Source organism: Aythya ferina (assembly GCF_964211825.1).
Source record: "Aythya ferina genome assembly, chromosome: 12".
Lineage (NCBI taxonomy): Eukaryota > Metazoa > Chordata > Aves > Anseriformes > Anatidae > Aythya > Aythya ferina.
The window spans coordinates 14,931,370-14,951,690 of record NC_140308.1 but is presented as its reverse complement, the minus strand read 5'-3'; the positions used below and the strand labels follow the sequence as shown (position 1 = coordinate 14,951,690).

At 39.8% G+C, this 20,321-nt stretch overlaps 1 protein-coding gene across 1 annotated transcript in view; it reads right to left on the bottom strand.

The window, feature by feature from the left end:
• Positions 1-20,321, bottom strand: part of LOC311443263 (uncharacterized protein) — a 471,777-nt gene that overhangs the window by 424,691 nt on the left and 26,765 nt on the right. The window contains exon 4 of the mRNA XM_084533324.1: positions 19,811-19,855. The gene's annotated coding sequence lies outside the window, so the exon portion shown is untranslated. The remainder of the gene's footprint in view (positions 1-19,810; positions 19,856-20,321) is intronic.

Here is a 20,321-nt window from a genome sequence, read left to right as displayed (position 1 = left end):
ACACAGGCAGGATTCCAGACTGGACCTGTGGTGAAGACAAACTGAATTTATGCCTCATGTGATGTTAGGTGGCAGTATGCTGCTATGTTAAAGACCCGATACACCTTCCAGTGCTCTAGGAACATTTGGGATATTAACCAGGGAGCCTCAGCCAGATGACAACTTTCCATTCTGCTGACCTACATGTACATTACTGCTGCAGTCGGTGTCTACAGTGGTCTTTGTTTTGCGCCCCAAGCCTCCATTTTTCTGAGCAGGCAAGCCAAGGACCCCATTACAGGTAAGAGATTTGAAAGCATATCATGAAGTATCACAGCCCTTTGATTAAATGAATATACACCAGGTGTCTTTACTAGTCAATAAAGATACACAGACAATACAAAAGATGATATGAGAAAGTCAGAACATGCTCTCAAATCCTAAATATCTGTTTTGATCAACTTAGTAGCATAATTTGCCTTAAAAAAAAAAAAACAAACACTAAAGCCAAATACACAAATTCTACCCCTTTGCGTCCTTAGCCACTGCAAAATACCCAGGAATGGCAAATAAGAAAAGACACAACCCATTAATTCTGAAATCTAGACTTCTTACAAATAAAATACGATGAACACTTCATCACACTAAGTTAAAAAGCACTGCTCATCTAGTATGTGAAGCAACTTAAATTTTGCTTAGGCTCTGCCTCATAAGAGTACATTATGGTTTTTTTGAACTATGGTTCCTATGTTAACTATGATTATTGAAAACATTAATAAGCCATACAAGTGAAAAACCCATTATTTTTAATTAAAATTAAATTTCAAATAAACTTGTCACTGGAGAATTCTTTAGGTAAGAGAAAAATCAACAAAAGGATCTTCTAAGCTTGGCAGATTATAAATAGATGTGGGTACATATAGAAGTATTTTGATGCTATTTTCAACATGACCTTTCAATGGTTAACTAACCAACTGTAAACAGTACAAATCAACACAACTCTGTTATTACGTATTATTACATCTTCATTACATATCCTGTTAATCTGACCCTTGGGTTTCTATATTTAATACACATAGGGTAATTAACCTTTTACTTAAGGTAATGGATAACATCAAATTAACAAATTTGCATACTTCCTTTGCTTATAAGATATCTGTAAGCAGTTGCTAGTACCTTTCATTAAATAGATAATCTTATTTAATGAAAGATATTTAAATCTTTTTGGTCTTTAATATTTCAAAAAGTGAAATTTACTGGAAAACCTGTATTTTTTTTTTCCATATAATGTTGATCAAAGTGATTTTATTTGTTTTTGTATGTTCTTGTTGAAACTCTTGGCTTCTTATACAGAAGTTATAGAGAAACGCCCTCCCTCCCATTTCTCAGCACCTTTTAAATTATACCGAAAATAGAAGATAATTTAAGGAAAACAGTTTCTACGAAATACAATATGGATAAAAGTAACTCCATTCTCTAATAAAATTCCCCATAAAGACTTCTAATCAGAGTGTTTCAAAGTTGTAGAAGTGGTTTCTAACACCATGATTAATCAAGACAGTGAAGATGCCTTTAAGACTTGCAGTACCAGCTAAGGAGTCCGCAACCACATGATATGAAGTGCTGGTCTGGTTTTACCTTGCTCTGCCAGTTTGGATTTGATCAGAAATTTTTGCTGCGTTAATTTTGTGCTAGCCAGCTACACACTGGATCAGGTATCACCTGTCTGTACCACTCAGCCTTGATGAAGTATAACATGTCCTTCTCTAGCCACCATGAAAGCACAAAGCTAGGACAAAGCCTACGGAACGTGCTTTGAGTAATTCAATAGAAACGTGCTCATGTCAAGCCCAGTTCAAATTAGACCTGTGGTTTGGTGTTAGTGATTGTGAAAATTTCACAAGCAGTGACTGGTCAACCCAACCGGCAGGAATTTTTTCAGTGCCCTCACTCAAAGAACCCCTCTTGCAGTAGCGTGCACAGATATGAACTTAGGAGTTTGGCTCTGAAGCAGTTTTGGGTACAGCTGGGATGGCATTGCTGTAAACTAACGCAGCAGTAGAACCTGAGGATAATCATGCTCCAGATCAACAGAATGGAAAGAAGATTTTTGGGTGGGAAAGGGAGTAAATTCAAATCAAGCAAACCATTTGTGAAGTTCGGTGGTTGCTTTTTTTTTCTTCGTAATATCCACTCCATAGTAAGCAATCAGCTGGTAACATAACACATGATGTAGTTATCAGAACATCAGGACCTTGTTCCAGGACACAACAGGGTCAGCCCCAGCTTTCTGACCATGGCCAGCTACAATGGTCTGCAAGCAGAACTCCGGCTGGATTTTGATCAAATAACATTTTAAACACCACCATGCCCAGTGAGCAGAAATTCAGGCATATGATAAAACACCTCAGTTCCCTCAGAAATCCTCCTCCTAGATGCTGAGGTGTTTGCCAGCCCCATAGCAGCCACCTGCAGCACGCAAGCAGCAGCACAGCAGTGCCTGCTACCACATCAGCACTCACTGGCAAGAGGGGGACGAACACTAACCAAACACCGTATCTTCACTGCCGTCTCTCTTACCCTCAAGAAATGCCCGATGCGTGGGAATGCTGGGGCTGTGCAACGGCACTATGCAGAAAATTACATGTTAGCTATCTCCATTATAACAGGCTGTCATCTTTCAGCACAGACCAGCCATTAATCATCCAACAATCATTCATCCATCCTTTCGGTGAAGCATTAAACTGTGGCCCTTTCTGTCTGTCTCTGGTGCTCATCCAGGTGGAAATTAGAAATCCCAGAGTGCTTTTCAGAAAGTACAGGGGCTAACCTTGGGTGACCCTCAGTAATAAAAGAGAAAACCTGTTTCCATTGTCCACAGCTGCGTGTAAGCTATCGCCCACTACATAATCGGTGCCACATTTACCTACACAGTCACCGCTTCTCCAACATTTAACTCATTCATCTATAGAGTGGGTTGGGACACTGAGTATGAAATATGTTTTGTGAAATCAAATTCCATTATCCTTCACACAATGCAGACGAGCATTTTCAACCAAAAATTTCAGTGCCCCTGTGATTCAGTCTTAAAGGACTCTCCTCTCAGGGTAGCAATCTGCAGCAGGGCTTCAAGTTCATGCAGGGAAGTAAGTGCTGAGAACACCGTAAAACATATGCTAATAACAAGGGACAAACGTCACTTAGCATAGACAAATGCTTGTTGCTGTTTTCTCCTCTTCTTATATTGATTTTCTTTGTGGTTAAAATTATGATGCTCATGTTCTCTGGGCTGGATAAAGTCTCATTCTTTCTTTAGAGCTTCTGGATGAAAGACATTTAGGGACTTAGATAATCACCTTCTTAACTAGATTTGATCTGATTTTGAGGTCATTTTCATGCATTAGCTTAAAAGAATTACAACACAATTTAATAAAAAATTCTGTTAACATAACTTAGCCTTGAAAAATTGCACTTGCATTGAGCAACTAATATTTTTAATGTTTTATTCACTGAAGTCCAATTCTAAAGACATTTTGATCCATAATCAGCAGTGTCCTTAAGCACATTCAATCTTTCACTGCAATGGTGAAACTTAAAAACAGAAAACCAACAATATAAAGAAGTGAAGTGTCTAGGTCTCATTAGAAGGGGGTAGAAATCAAGCACCAACTCCCTTAATATTTTTAGTTTCTATCCAAGGACACACAGAACACATGCAAAGTGCTAAACAGGTTGAGGAGAAGGAGGGGCGACCTCCAGAAATCCCAGATTCCACGTGCTCTCCTACCTGCTCCCTTGAAGGAATTTGCAGGACACTGACCCGTCTACAGATTACAATGGATTTTGCACCACACTCGTGATTATGTTACTCAAGCAGCAAATAAGCCAACAGAGAAGCAATCGACTGGATTTTTACTTAGGCTGCAAAATTAATTTTAGAAAAGTTGTGTCATATAGCAAAAAAGGAGGTACAGGAACAGCCATGTGGAATAAGAATAAATATTGGCATAGGGGAAGTACCATTATGCATTCTCTAGACCATACCTCCAAAAACTGTCATAACTATAATTAGATGGAAAAACAGAAAGAAATGTTATTTTCTCACAGCTTTTGCAGATCTACAGATTACATGGTCTGGATTAATTTCTAATTGCTCCCTGATGTGCACTGAAAGGACTGATTCTACTTACCGCAGAAGGTTCCTCAATCCTGTGAATTCACATACAGGCACATGCCTAATTTCTTGGCCCATGGACACAACACTAGAAATCACATGTTAAGCACTACCTAAAAGGTGCGCAAAGCTGAGAAATTTAAGCTTTTGCATTTATTTGGGGGTAGGGGGGTAAGTGTAGTTAAGAAATGGAGAATGAGAAGAATATGAGAACATGGGGTACAGATCTTCATTTCATTTGGTAATACTGCTTCCACTAAACTTTCAAATATGTATTGCAATAAGGGAATAAGCATTTACAACATATGTTGGGCAATTGCACATTCCTTTTCTGTTACACCCTCAGCTAAAAAAAGACAGGACAAATGGTCCCCAAATGCAAATCCACAGAAAGCGACAATTAAAATAGCACAACATCAGAAACTGGAAGAACACCACAATGCATGAAGTCACACAGAAGGCCAAGGTGAAGTCAGCATTGGAACAGATGTGCATTTAGATGACACTGGCCCAGCGGCCTCTTGGTGTCCAAACTGCAAGCATCCTGCCTGCGAGGAGCAGAGAAGCAGGCCTGCAACTCCCCCGCTTGATACATCGCTGGTTACTTGACCAATGATTTATATCGGGTGCCGAACGTATCCACTCTCAATTTTTCTGCAATTAAGGAGGGCAGGGCAGGGCAGTGACAAACGGTTTTCCTACAGCTCTTTTGGCTTTAGCTATTATCCCTTAGATATCTTCAAACTAATTCATCCCTCTCTAGAATCCCAGGTTTGGGTTGATAAATCAAGCGAGACCTGTGTGTGCTGGGAGCTGATTACAGGGTCATTCCTCAGCAGAAATGTTTGACCATAGTTTCCCAACTTCATATTTTATCTAGCAGCTGGTGATGTATCATCACTAATCCAAATGCAAAGTATCAGGAAATAAAAGAAGGAGGCACTGTTTATAATAAATCACTGACAGGGAAAGCTTGACCTTTTCATTTCCTACAAGGTATTTCATTGTTAGACCACAGACAAACAGAATTTTTCATCTGGTGCTTAATATGCATCAGAAGAGAACAAAGGTTTATAAGAGCAGAGGAGTAGGGTACTATCTCCACTAGAGGACACTTATCTATCCATAGATCAAGAAAGACAATGTTGTTAATAACGCTTTTTTTCCTTAAGACTCCTTTATTCTTCTTATTAGATCATAATTTAATGATAAAATGCACTCCCCTGCTTTCATCCTGAAGGGAGATTCAGTGACTGTTAACTTTGAAACGCTCCTTTAAAACACGTGTTATTTTTAAGGAAAATGAAATGCTTATCATTAACAGCAAATAGAAGTGACTGGCATTACAATGACACAAAGTGGTAACATCTATTATTAGTGCTCAGGCCTGAGATGTACCTACCATATGGTACTGTTGGTATTGCAACTGTGGCTGCAGCTGGAACACTGCTCAGACTGGATGCAGCGCAAACACCTAATAAAAGGCTTCCTCTGCAAGGAGCTTCTGTTTCACCTTTTACCCACCAAGAACAGGAAACAGATACAGACATGTCTAATTTTATTTTTTGCAAGGAAAGCATCAAAAAGTAATACAAATCTGTTCACGTGAGGTAGCTCCTTGGTCCATCCCTCCCAGCCCTCAATCAGGTTATGTGGTACCCAGCTGTGAGATTCAGCCCCCTGCCAAACACAGGAGCCCTGGTGTTGCATTAGGAAGGTGGAGGCTGGTGAAACATGTGCCCCGTTCCCTCCCGTGGTGAGCAGCAGCAGCCACTACCAGAACAAGACACCAGGTCTGCTGCCACCAGTCCAGAGGGGCCCCAGACCTTCACACCCTCTTTCCAGAGGCTGCTCTGTATGAGGGTGACGAGGCACCTGCGATGGAGCCATCCTGCACTGAGACATTCCTGCTCTGCAGGAGCTGCGCTTTGCTGCCAACACAGGTGGTCGCTTCCTCGAGCTCCTCTGTGGCCCCGCGTGTCTCAGCATCACAAGGATCCCAAACACTCCGTCAGACACATGCATGCAACTACAAGCACATGAAGCCAACTCAGAATTGAGGCAGCAAGTCCCTGACATCATCTCTTTACCCATAAAAAAGACAGTTGTATGCCTAGGCCTAGACAGTTGGTGAACTCCCGTGATTCCCTCTTCACCAGCAGTTTGGAGCTTGGAACAGCTGAAGCCATCCATGCTTTGCTTGCTACCAGGTCAAACGCAAGCAGGCAGCTTCTTCAGCTGTGAAACACCTCCTGACAAGGCATCTAAACAGGAGCACAGCTTCCATCATTAATGCAGGGATCCTGCCCTCCCCCAGCCATACCAAAAAAAAATATCTTGATTTGGGCCCATAATAGAACCCTTCCTCCTACGGTCTTCAGCAGTGTCTATGTTCACCTGAGAAAATACAGTCAAGAGCACCAGCAGAGAGGCTTTACTGTTGCATATTACAACAGCTTTTATACTCATCTTGGCAGCTGGCATCTCCACTGGTGCCAGCACCCTCAGAAGGGGCACAGAGCACTGGTTTTTCTCCTACTAGCAAGTTGGAGGACACCCTGATGTTGATGAAGCATCAGCTCAGCTTGCTCAGTGAGGGCAGTGCCATTGCAGCACAACCTGTGGGTGTTCCTGCCGTACTGCTGGTCTCCAACCTCAGAGAGTGCTGTCACAGAGCTGCTGCTAAGCCGCAAGTGGCTTTTTCTAATTTGCCAGCATCTTAATGTATTTTACTATCATTAGCTACTTGTTCTCCTCTCACACAAAACAGGTTTAGAAAATCTATTTTACTAAGAGCTAGTATATCTAATTTGTACAAATTCACTAAAGCTTGTCAGTCACACTAGAGCATTTAATCATCTGTGACATTAAAATAAAACACTTTAAAACCTTTGGCACAGAGCGTTCCTGTTAAGAAAGTGCTGTAATAGTATTCTCTCTGCTGGCAACACAGAAAAGAGCAGCAGAGAAATTAACTCAAACAGAACACAGTCACTCATAAAACTTCCACAGTAGGCAAAGCTGGAAAACCATGGATGTTCCTTCAAAGAGCAGCTTATTCCCATTGTAATGGTTGGAGATGGTTCAGCCTTCTATAGGCACAGAGAAGCTATTATGGAGTCACTACTGGGGGGATTTAGCATAATGAGAACCCCTCACCGCCCAAAAAGATGGGGAATAAATGGAGGAAGCTTTCTCTCTGCCTTTATATTACTACCAAGGAAAAAAAAAAGCAGAACAACACTGAAATTAGAGGAGTTATCTGAAGGCGAATATCTCTTTGCCCTCCTCTGTTGAAACTCCAGAGTCAGGATGGTTAGGAACTGTCATGTACTTCCAATTCCCCTCCTCCTGCCTTCCCTTTAAAAAGAGAAAAATAATATGGAATCACATTCACTGCACTCCAAGGAGCCTCACCAAATGCAATGAGACTCTGAATTAAGCAGGAATTGGCAAAGCTGAGCCTTCTGCTGCATTACGTAGGGCATCCCCTCATGCCCCAACGTGCAGCACTGACCCAGGAGGGAGCCCACTGAGCCCAGCGCATCTGCCCCAGGGCTTGCTGCAAGGCTGACATCTCCATGCCACAAGGCCTGGCTCTACATCACAAGACTGATCACCACGGCAAAAGTTCTCTTAAAAATTTGGAAAAAAAAACAAAACAATATATATACATAATTAAAAAATATATAATAAAATTTAATCAAACAAGAGCAGTGAATTGCTGTAATTTCATATGCATAAAAAACACACACTACTAAACATCCTTCAGGGTTTGCGCAGCTGTCTATAGAATAGCATTAATCCTGTGTAAACACACTGAAAACAATATTGCCATAGCCAGGTTTACCACTCTCATTTTCTTTCTTCATGTGCACAGTTTCCACTACTGCTGATGGGAATTCTGTTCATGTATTAGCAGGGGAATAAATTGCTTAATTTTCAAATTCACAGTCCTATCTTCAGTAAAGTAGAATCTCTCCTCCTTCTAATTCAATTTGCCTCCCTGCAAACGTCCCCGACAGAAGGTAAGTCACTTTGTGAAAGGCACCTCTGCGTGACTGCCACAAGAAAGGCTTCCTTCTTTTTAAGTATTAAATGTGTGCAAAGTAAAGCAAAACCCCCCCCCCCCCGGTTTAATATCTCCTTTCTTATGCCCCTTTCTCCCCACAAAGGGGAGGGCTTCCCATTTCCCTGCCAGGGACAACCAGAAGGGGCTGGCACCCAGCAGGTTCCTCTCAGGGCCCTTAGGGCTGCTGCTCTCCCTCTGCTCGGGATCACGCAGGGGGAATTCCTCACTTTTCCAAAATTATAATGAATAATGAATACTATGACTTTTTCAGGACTGCTGCTACCTTGCCTGCAGTGATCCAGGGCCAAACAAAGCAAAGCATGAGGGCAGATGTGAAATATTATATTGGGCTAATCTAGGTGGGAAAACAGACAAGCTCCTAAGTGCATAAATCTCCCTTTAGGTGACCTTGTGTGTCCAAAGTTTGGGCTTTTTCCTGACAATCATCCTAATAGACTTCTCCTGTGGGAGTTTCTTTGTTTTAATTTGACAAACAATTCAGCAAGCTTGTCAAGAATTAATTAGGTGGTTCAGGCAAAAACCACCAAAAACCAACAAAAAACCCAACTGCCTCCTACCTCCGCTTACAATATCCGGTACCAGCCTCTGCACCTATGTTTTTACTGCAGTTCCTAAAACCTGCACTAATCTGCAGATTGCCTTTCCTCACAAAACCCCAGCAGCTCTCGGTCTCTCCTCTGCTCCTGTTTGGCAAAACAAAACTCCAGGAAGAAAGAAAATGATATGGTAATTACATTCTGTGTTTTAAAGGGACAAGCAGCCTTTCTGTACTAATCTGCTCCTTGCAAATTCAAGACAAATACAAGGGAATTAATATTGCACAGTTCTCACTAATGTACTAATTATGTAGTGCTGGCTACCAAATGAAAAGTAGGAACAATGATACACAAGATGATATTAAAAACCATTTACAGTAACAGGAAGTTAACGATTTCTATCCAGAGGATTCTGCTATAGCAGATGGGATTACACTGGAAAAATAAAGTCTCCAATTCTGTCTTTATCAATCCTTTCAAGATTCAGGAGGAGGTCTTAAATCATGGTAATTTGGGAGGGGACGAATACAAACCTGGGGTACTCTTGGTACTGAGTCAACCCCAGCGTTTGCCATAGGTAAACAATGAAACTTAATTAACAGGTCAAGCAAGTGATCTGAGGGATTTTTGTAACACCTGTTTCCATGTGCTCAGAGGGAATATTTATAGCAATACTCAACAGCACTCATATCGACTACAGGACAAACTTGGTAACATAGATAAACTGATTTTGGGATTTTACTTTAAACAGTTGCCACTTCCCCATATAGTGGGACCATCCTGCATTTTATTTGTTCCTTTTCAAAACAGACTGACTGCAGTACAGAATGAGGGATTTCTATGACTTCAGCTTGGATAAAAAAGGACTATTTTTCATCAGGATGCGGTACTGTGCAAAGTACAAAGGTGACTGATGGTGGATAGAAGATGATACTGAAGTGTCACACCAGAAATATTTTTAATCTAGTATATATAGAATAGAATTAATTTCGAAGAATTACTTATTATTATTTAAGTGCATAATTCATGATTTGGAGCAGATTTGTCCTGTCGTGTTCCTGGGATCCAGCTCTATTAACTTTAGACCTTCCACCTAATAAGATAAAGAACAAACCCTCAAGATCTGCAAAGATTTCAAGTTTTTTTGTGCTGGAAGTTTTAAAGGTAGTACTGGCTCTGTGCCAAGTGGTTTTGGATCTACTAACCTAAACGTACCTCTCTGGCGCTGTCAAGTACTGAAAAATCCTCATGCAAGCCTTCATCAGTTTTTGCAGAGGAAGAAAAATCTTCACCTGATCTTCAAAAAAAGCACTGAGTCCACTTCTCACTATCATAACACCAAAGATCCTATACAAATACCAAAGTGAAAAGAATAGGAAGAAACAGCATCTCATGCCAGAGCAATTTGGGAACAAGACCATGCCTTATTTAAGGACACATTTGTTAAAAAAAAAAAAAAAGCATGAATGTGATGTGATTTATCAGCCACTAGTCGCAGTCTGAAGGATCCCTGCTGATCATCCAACTGTTTGCTTACCTTAGCAAAATTATTCCTACTTGTATTGTACAGATCCCAAAGGGAAGTTCAGACTGAGGAAAGTGCTTCAGATATTGTCTTTGGCACCAATACATTTTATAGGAAATGTTATGTCAGATTAGTAGTATCCTATATGTTCTGCTGTAACTAGATCTTCCTACCTGGATTACATCTCCCATGTTGCATCAGGGTCCCATCACAAAGAAAAAAATAAAACATCATGTAAGACACCTGGCCATGGGTCTGGTCACTGAGCATCAGGTCAGAAAACAATTCCTGTAAGATATTTCCACAGCTTTTCTAACAGTTCCTGGCCACCACCCATAGCATAGAAAGCTACCTTGTTTTAAAGAGAAAATAACTACAGTTAGAAGGCTATTTTTAAAAATCTAATTATAGCTGGTCTAGACAATTGCTTGCCAAGTCACTGTTTTGTAGATCCTTATGTATGTATACAATGCTATTGAAATCAGCAAGACATGCACGTTATCTCCATTCACGTGACAGCCAAACCAAGCTCTCAGCCACTCAGCATGTAAAATAAAGACGTATAGAATTAAATTCATTGTGTTCCAGCAGTAAAAACTGAATTCAAATTAATTATGCAAACTTTAAAAAACACATTTAGGGATATGATTTGTTCATAGAGGTACGTTTTGCACACTATCTGAATCTAGCTGAGAGAACACATAAAACATTCATTTCATTTTCTGGTATGCGCTCGTTTAGTACAATACACTCAGCCATAATGATGTAGCTAACAATTTTATGGTTGTGTATGATTCATGCTGCAAAGGATACCATGCCACACGGAAACCTTTTTATTATCAATCACCAGGAAGCACAACCTTGAAGACTGGCATTAATTAAGAGGGTAAGGATTTACAAATGCTCCTTCTTCATTCTCTAAATATAAATATTCATGGTAGTATCTATGGATCACCTCTTGAAGCAAAAATTGATCTCAGAAAATGAGAAGTTGTAACGGAAATAGGAACATAATTATGAAAAGCTGTCTTTGAGTCTTTCAACTGGAATACTTTATAATCATCTTTCTTCCTTTTACTTTTTGTCAGCCAAACAAAAACATTAGAATAACGATGGTAGTATAGCAAAGGGGACCACAAATTTAGATTCCATTCTTACCAAGATCGGTTTTTAATACAAAAAAGTAATTCCTTGCTTTCTTCTTTATCAATGGCTATTTTGTGGGTTCTTTGTGCTGTTTCTCAGCGCAGCAGGCCTGTTAGACATGCACCTACATTACATACGTATATGTCCCTGTTGCCTTGTGTTCATACTGATATTGCTATCGCTTCTGTCTGTACATCTTCCTGAACAAATCTTAAAGATTTTTCTAGGTGTAATCACCAACTGGGCATTAGCCCTAACTCTCCTAGCTTTTCGTTTGCATTTATTTTCCTAATTCTCTTTCTGTAAGTGATTCTGGTAAATGCATGCACATTAAGCATGCAATAGAAGGAATACATAAAACTGAACGTGTTACCCACTTCAAAATCCACTACTTGTTTCAATTTGTATTATTTCAAGCACACAACATACATAATATGTTACATGAGACATATAGCAAACAATATATGTGAAAAACAACATATAGCAATAAAAAAAATACAGAAAGCAATACAGAAAGATTACTGCCATCTCACAAATTTGTTAAATAAAGCATTTCTTAAAAACAATTTAAGTACATAAGGGGAAAAAAAAGAACAGCAGCAACTAGTGATGCCTGTGGCAAGGAACCCATTTTCCTGCTGAGATTACACCTCATTAGACTGAAGGAAGACAAACACTTTATTAACCACAGATCTGAAGAAAATGCAGAAATTTGAAGGTTTTTCCTAGCTTTACACACACGCACACAAAAACATACACTAAGTTTCAACTACAACAAATTATTATTTTAGGTCATCAAGAAGCAGATGTTTTCCATTTCCAAATGTAAATAAAACTGCTCCCGATGATAAACAGGCATGCAAGAAGTCTTAGAACAACATTGTCTCTCTGCCCATCCTGAAGGTAAGTGAACACGAACTTGCCCACACTTGATTTCTCCATCGTTAAAATGTCAGCTAACAACTGGCAAAGAACACAGATTTTTTAAAAAAGCCAAATTGACTTAGTTCCCTTGATTCACCCCACCCTTTTAATGGTGTTGACGAGACTAATAGATGACAAAATTATCTTAGACTCTACAAACCCCTTGTTGATCTATTTTGTCCTTATCATCATTATTTTGTTCCAACGAACATGCCCCAGCCTCTGGAATTCATCAGCCTAAAACATCATTTAATATTTTCTCTTCTCAGAGCATCTCCTATTAACCTACACCATTAAGTGAAAAATGCCTACGCATATACAGCCTGTAATTAAATAGAACTGTATTCAGGGCTTTCATGTCTGAATTCTGCTTGGGAGAAAAATTGCCATGCTGCTGGACAGCACATTTGAATTTTCTTCCCTATCACAATTATTTATTATTTCTATTAGCTAATGTTGTTTTACTCCTAATTATGGGTAATTAGATGAGTTGTCAGCACACTCCATTCACTTAGAAGCCTCTACATTTAATTAACTCAAGATGGTTTTGAACATTTAAATGTCAAAACAACATTTAGAAAACAGAACATTAACATGTTGTTCATTGAACTGTACATTATAGAATGTGACTTACAGAACCAAAGGTTTCTGTGTGATGACAGCTCTCAAATTCTGCTTGTAGAGAGTCCAAATTTGCTGTACATTTTGACAGCTTTATTACAATGGCTTCAGGCTTAGCAGGTCACCTGTTACAGAGCTCAGGACTGAATTGAGAACGCAATCTTCTGCAGGGCTTGGTGGATAAGGGAAAAACACCCTTCTCAAAACCAGCATTTGTGGTATCTCCAACCTCTACCTCCATTGATTTTAATGGGTGCAGCATGGGCATGGCACTGCTCAACCAAAAATGGGGAGGAACAACAGAATTAAAAGTCACCAACTCAAAAAGATGCATTTCAAGAACAGAAATAGCCAAAGTAGTGTTAAAAGATATTTCAGTTCTCAGTAACTTTGTTTCTTCAGTAATTTATCAATCACATTTTCTCATAAGAGGAGGACACGAAGAATGTTATTAGTATGATACCCAAAAATGTTTTATATTTAGAGTGACATTAAGTGTCATGTTTTGACTTTACCCTTCCACAAAAACCTATTTGACTATCTTAACGCTGTCTTTTTCTATTTGACATGTGAAATCATAATATGCTCTAACAAAGCTTAGCAGCCAATGAACATGTTAGTTCTTTGTGTTTGGGTAGTTCTTAGATTTCTGTTGCTGGCATAGCCTCAGTCTCCTCCATGAGGATGTACAGCCATGCAGTAGAAAGGGTGAAGGATGCCAGCCACTGATAATGTATAGTTCGTTAGGAATAGATATGAACATGGATTTGGGCCCTTATGGGCCCTCCTAGGGAAAAGGAGAGTAATGAAGGGAGAGCAACTCATGCCCTGTCTTGGTTTTGAAAATACACTTGGGAGTTTCTTCTTTTCCTTAGTCTGCTCCAAACTGGCATGATCCCAGAAGCCCTGGGAAGGAAAACAGACAAGACCCTTACAATGCAACAATAGGTGACAGCAATAATTATTGCTAGACCTGATCTTGTATCAGAAAAGCTGCCATAGAGCAACTGAGATGTTTGAGGTGATATCTGAGGACGAAGTATCTTTTCCTCTTATCAGCAGGACTTCTGGAAGGAGGCTTAGATAGGCTGGTGGTCTTGATGCTTTGCTCACAGCCGGGTAACTGGACAAAGGCAAATTCTTACTTGTGCTCTGACACTCTCAAAGCAAGTGATGGCTTTAAAAGTTGTCTTTGCCCTAGCAAGGGGGGAAAAAAAAGCATAATTGCAAGAGACTCCTCTATTTAAGATTCCAAGTTGATAGGATCCATTGTGCTCTATCCAAGTTTCTAATTGTTCTCCAGTGTCAAAAGTACTGGTAAGGGCTTTGTGTAACAGAATCGGACCTATGTTCATCTTTCAGTCAATGCATTCATTTGCTTAAATTTCTCATAAAATCCCCATGGTCATCCAAATGCAGTTTTACCATGTGGAACAAAGCAGCAAAACCAAAAACCAAGCTACCAAGTCTATTTCCAGCCCTAAGTCATTCTAGTCAAGTCATACATATTTCAATTCACATGGCGTTTGTTCTTTCACATCTCTGAAAGTTATCCTACTTTTCAGTCTGACAAGCTGTCATTGCTTCTAGTAACACATTTTTGTTTCAGTGGTGGGAGACTTTTCATTACCTTCTGTATCAGAAGAACTGTTTTCCACAGTACATATCCCAAATGCCCCAGTGAAAGAATGCTGCCTGCTTTCTTTAGCACCAAAGCTAGAACTTGAGAGTCGGTGCAAATGATAAAAAAAAAAAAAAAATTACTGAGAATTTGGGGTGTCTGATGCCAAGTAGACAGAATAACTTTAAGGCCTATAAAATAAACACAATTTCCTTCTGTTGTGCAGTAGGCATTATTCATTACCAGTATGGTTTTGTTACCAAACATCAGCAACATGACAGAAGCGTTCCAGCCTTCCTGTTCTCTTTCTGCAGACGTGAGCGTAGCAGTAACCCTACCTGACAGGTGCTCCCACATCCCCGCCTTCAGGCGCAGCTCGAGCAGCAAGGTGTCCAGCAGAGGCCGCATAAGCCAGCACCTATTGGCTGCTTCCTTTGATTCCCCAGCTACTGCCCAGGCAGCGCAGGATGCAGCCAAGGAGAAGCAGCATTAAAAACAATGACAAAAAATATTACCCCTAACAGAGGTCAATGAGGTACTCTGAAGGGTTTTTCTGTTTCACTCACTGATTTTTGAAACAAACTGCCCTGGCAAGGTCTCAGAGGATTCCCTGCATCTTAAAACTAATTCGAAGTCTCTGCATAATTTCAGAAAGTTTAAAGAAATGCAGCACATAGATGAGACCCTCTTCAGATGGAAAGACAAAAAAGCAAGAGTAGTCAGAGATTGCCTTTTTCTGCTCTTATTTATTAGAATTCCAATTCCTTTTCTCTGCTCCCAAGTTCCTTTTTATTACAAAAAATACAACAATTTTTGAAGCTAATTGCACTTCACAAAGATAGTGTTAGCCTCCACTAGGACTTGGGATGCTATTTCTGTCTTTCCCAAAGCTAACAATTCTTTACATATTATTTTCAGCTGCCAAAACTGTCCAGGATAAGCTGGGTGGGGAGATCAGTTTGCAGCTACGTTCGTGACCACGCATTTCTTTTCCTCACGCTAGTTATGTTCCAGATTCTTACATACAAACCCACTATTTTTCAAGTGAATGAATTTAGGGAGTTATAGTGCATGTCCTGCAGGACATGCATCAGTTTGCAAACCCATACATGAACACATACAGAGGAAGTCTTGGGCAACTCAGTAAGCTTTCTGGCTGCATACTCTTTGAAGCTCTGTTGTAGTTACACATGCCAAAAACTGAACCTTCAAGGAAGACTGAAATGAATTAAAACTAAATACAGAATATCTCAGAGGCTGGTATGCATCTCGGAGAGCCTCAAACGGCCAATGAACTTCAGCCTGCCCAGTCACTGTGCCATAATTGCATGGTTATGAACTTTTACTAGTTAATTGCTCCCTTCCAACCTGCCCAGTTTTTAAATCATCACAGGCCTGTTTCCTCTTGCAGCGAAGCCAAGGCTATGCTCCAGCTGCTGCTGCTGGCACGCAGGGCAGGACCGCAACCCACTGCTTGTGCTACAAGCAGAAGGGAAGTCCGTGAAGTAAGGGGCCTTGTGGCTCCTGTTGACAAGTCTGCACCTAAAACATTCTCTGTTTCCATGCCCTGGATCCCAATATCCTTCCTGAGCGGGTTGTCTGGAAAGTCTGCGTGAAGAACTACAAAGGGATTTCTCAAAGCACAAGAAAAAAAAAAAAAGATAATGCTGAAATCCACTTCAGCTTTGAGGTTCCTAGCTGGACAGCGTTGACTGTATTTCTCTAACACCAAGATATTTGCCTGAAATAATCCTTCAGGCAGGCACCAATTCCTCTGCTCTAAGGGAGGCACTGAGTCCTGATCTTGACTAAACATTTAGAGTCTGTCAGAACATACCCACATGCCTAAGCAATAACTGGTGATACACCCTAGCAGTCTCCTCGCCCTCAGTGAAGTACACAGGAGCAGTATCAAAGTGCTGGGTGTTGTTACTGTGCAATACTTACGTGAATCAGTACTACTTTGGACACAATTTTCCATGTTAGCGCTGATGTTGGTGGCTTGCAAGAGGCATTTTTCTACAGTGGTGCTTGGCATTCCTACAGGAACTATAACGGTGAGAAGTCATCACAGGTATCTAAACAGCCTTGTGTGCAAAGTTCCTGCTGCCTTAAACACTGCTTGATCCCAAATGACTAACGGACTGGATTTATGTACCTTCCCTGTGAACTCCATGCTCCCGTGAAGCCAAGGAACCTTTTATTAAAATACTAGCACAATACAGTTACTTTTAGCTCTCAGTGCCAGCAAAATGAAGATTTCTACAGAGGATAATACTTCCCAGAAGATTAAATTGCAAAAACAACAAACCAGGAAGGACTGAGAATCATACTAATCTCACAGAAAACTGGTACTGCCTTTCCAAAAATAAATTCCAGCTCCATACCTACCATTTCATACCCACAATCAAACGCAGGTGCAGCTGTACAACCACAATCAATGGCAGATACACACAGATGTGCAACTACCCGATTTGCAAACAAAGAACGCACATGTCAGTAGCATGGACGACCACATCTTCACTTCAAAGAGTTCAGTACTGTACTTTGGCAGGCAAAAACATACATGTGTTTGGGAGGCTCAGCAGTGCAAGAAACGATCACACACTCACTAATCAAAATCCAGCCGAGGCCTTCTTTGAAAATTTGGCCCTAAACGTTAAGCAGTGCCTGGGGGCTGATTAAAATTGACCTCTTCAGGGCATAGATCATGCAACACTAAGAAAACAAGCTTAAGAAACAGAAGCAAAGACTGCTGTTCTCTGCATCTTTATTGGTATGAAAACTCTTAAGACGCCAAACAAGGGGTGTGTTCGGGGGGAGACCTTAATATCTGAAGAGAGAGATCAAAAGCAGTTAACGTTCCTGGCACTGCACTGTGGCATGTGTATCTTTATACTTTTAAACTTACAGTAAAAAAAGAGAAAAGAAAAAGGAAAAAAGTAAAAGAAAAAGGAAAAAAGGAAAAAAGAAACATTTCTTTGTTAAATCAAATATTGCCACATGTTACTCATTTTAAGTTTGCTGTCCTAAGATCCAACTTAATTTAGTCTGCATTTAACATTTCTGATCTGAACATTTAATGTGGCAATGTTTTGCTCTGCCAGGAATATTATCTGAATGTTAAACATGAACTCAATTTATTCATCAGAATATGGCAAGCATGATACCAAAGGTCATTTTGTTTATATTGTCCTCTAACTCCATAACTTATGGCCCGTTTCTTTCATCTTCAAACCTCAGAACACTCAACAATATTGGATGTTACAGTGTGGGTAAGAGAACTGGATTCACATTTTTTTGGAGCATTTTTATTTGGAACTGGGGGAAAGAAACAGCCTTGTTTAGCAGCAAGAAAAAGCACAGAAAATATGCAACATCTGCTACATTATGAACTGGTAACAGATACTCCAGATAAGCTTGGGCTGGTATGAAGGACGTGTAAGAAGCTATACACACTGCACTTCAACGTTCACAAGGCAGTTATAATTTTCCTGATTCTTTAAGTAGCTGCTGATCCCAGCCGCATCAGTATAAAACCACAACCACCACGCACACACAGTTTTCATGCAAAACATGGCCACAAAGCCCTCACAGAATCTGCGAGCCAAATTACGGTATTAATTACGCTAGCAGAACTTTATCACATGCACATGTTTCTTCACTGTTCAAAACTACCTTTGGCAGTAAGATTAGCGTAGAATTTGGTACCTCTTCCTTGGACAGCATCATACACTGCTGATATTGTTGGCTAAGATAATTCCACCGCTGGAAGTGCTTGTCCCCTCCACCCCCATAACACCTCAAGGCAGCTTGAACCCAAAAGAATAGAACCACACAAAATGGATAAGCAGGTAGATGGAAGTAATGTTAACAGGAACATCTATATCAAAACAAGCTGAACAATTCTCATTCTCAAGTGACAGAAACATACTTCTATTCTTTACTATTTCTCATTACTCCTAAAGAATTATTGCAGAATTCTTCACCCCAGCAGCTGATAACTCAGTTTATTACTCCGTTTGCTCAGATGTGAAAATTTCTTTTGTTTTATTGAAGAGCCATTTCCCTATTATACTGAACTGCTAGCACTTTCACACACTTGGTATTGGATATTACAAAAGCAATATTCATCTGCTAATGCACTATCAATAAAATTTGAAGAAATGGAGCTGATTATTGGTGCTTAGGCTTTTCAAATCCAGTCCATAGAAACATTCAATATGTTATTGATACTTCCCATCACAACACTCCTCTGAGCACTGTAAATGGGAGACTGAACTAAAATAAATGGATCAAACTTGACCAGAGGGAGCACCAAACCCAAAGCAAAAACAACTTAATGCCAAAGGGAGCCACCTCCAGAAACACTGTGCTGGCAGGAGGCAGGACAGGTGACATGATACAGACTTTTAGAAGTTCAACACCAATTCCAAGGCAATGCCCTTCCCAAAAGTCTCATCATCCCATCCAGGTGGGGGGATGATCCAGAAAGGCATTTTCTGGACCGCAGGATTTTCTAAAGCCTGCAGCAAAATGGCTTATTCGGAGTTTCACCACAAGCCTGTCAAAAGCAGCAGACACTGGACTAACTCTGCTTTCACTAAATCAGTTGTAATCTCAGCTCTGATTTCAGTGACAGCAGAATCAAGCCTCAGCTACCCCAAAGCATACACCTATAATGACAACTTCAAGCATTGAGGTCATATTTTCAGTGCATGTATTAGCAGATCCCACAGTTACATTGCTCTTCTATGGTGTATACTTTATGCAAGTATTTAGTGACCCCAGCAGTTAGTTTTACTCAAAGGCTTACATTTTTAAATTACTAGACTTAAGGTGGTTGTACAATTTCAGAAGATACATGTATATATTTAGTGACAGACATACACAAGTGTGTTAATTGACAGAGTACCTTACTTACCTCCATAATGCATTCTTATGTTTTATATACAGGTAAGCTTCAAGAGTGCATTTCTTAATCCAATGAAATATTTATTAGATCGGAGATCTAAAGTGTACATATTCAATTTTTTATGCACACCTTTACATGATTCATGAAATTCACCCATAATGTGAGTTCTTTTCATTAAATTTTGTTTTTATGTATCATTGTTACCCTTTTTTAAAACCAGATTTGTATTGAACTGACAAACATCATTCAGGTATCTTTGAACAAAGTAGCTCTTACCTTTTGATAGAAATCACAGAGCTCTGGCAACAGCAGTAGATTTCTCTGTAAACAAACAAAGAAATAAATCACGGATAATGCTAAATTTGCAATGAAACAGAGTACACGTTACATGTGTTAGTTTTTTTTTTTTTTTATTAAGAGTTACTTTAGAAACATGTTGGAGATGGCCAACACTACATAGAATATCAGGTATTAGAAAGAATATTCTGGATGTATATAGAAATTCATTGCTTTACTTAATCCAAGATAGATTTTGGATTGAAGACTTGTTTTTTTTTTTTTTTTTAATCAATTTTGTGTTCTCATATCTTAAAGGTCAAGCTAGATATTCAGTCAAAATATCACATTCCTAAAAAACAAAACTTAGAGGAGCATTACATGTACAAGGGAATTACTGATCAGACTAAGTCTGGCTACCAAGATGGCTGTTTTTTTTCCACTTGCAGCTCAGGCAAGTTACAGGCTGTTGTCATCATTTTACAGCCTACAGCACGGAGGCTACCTCACA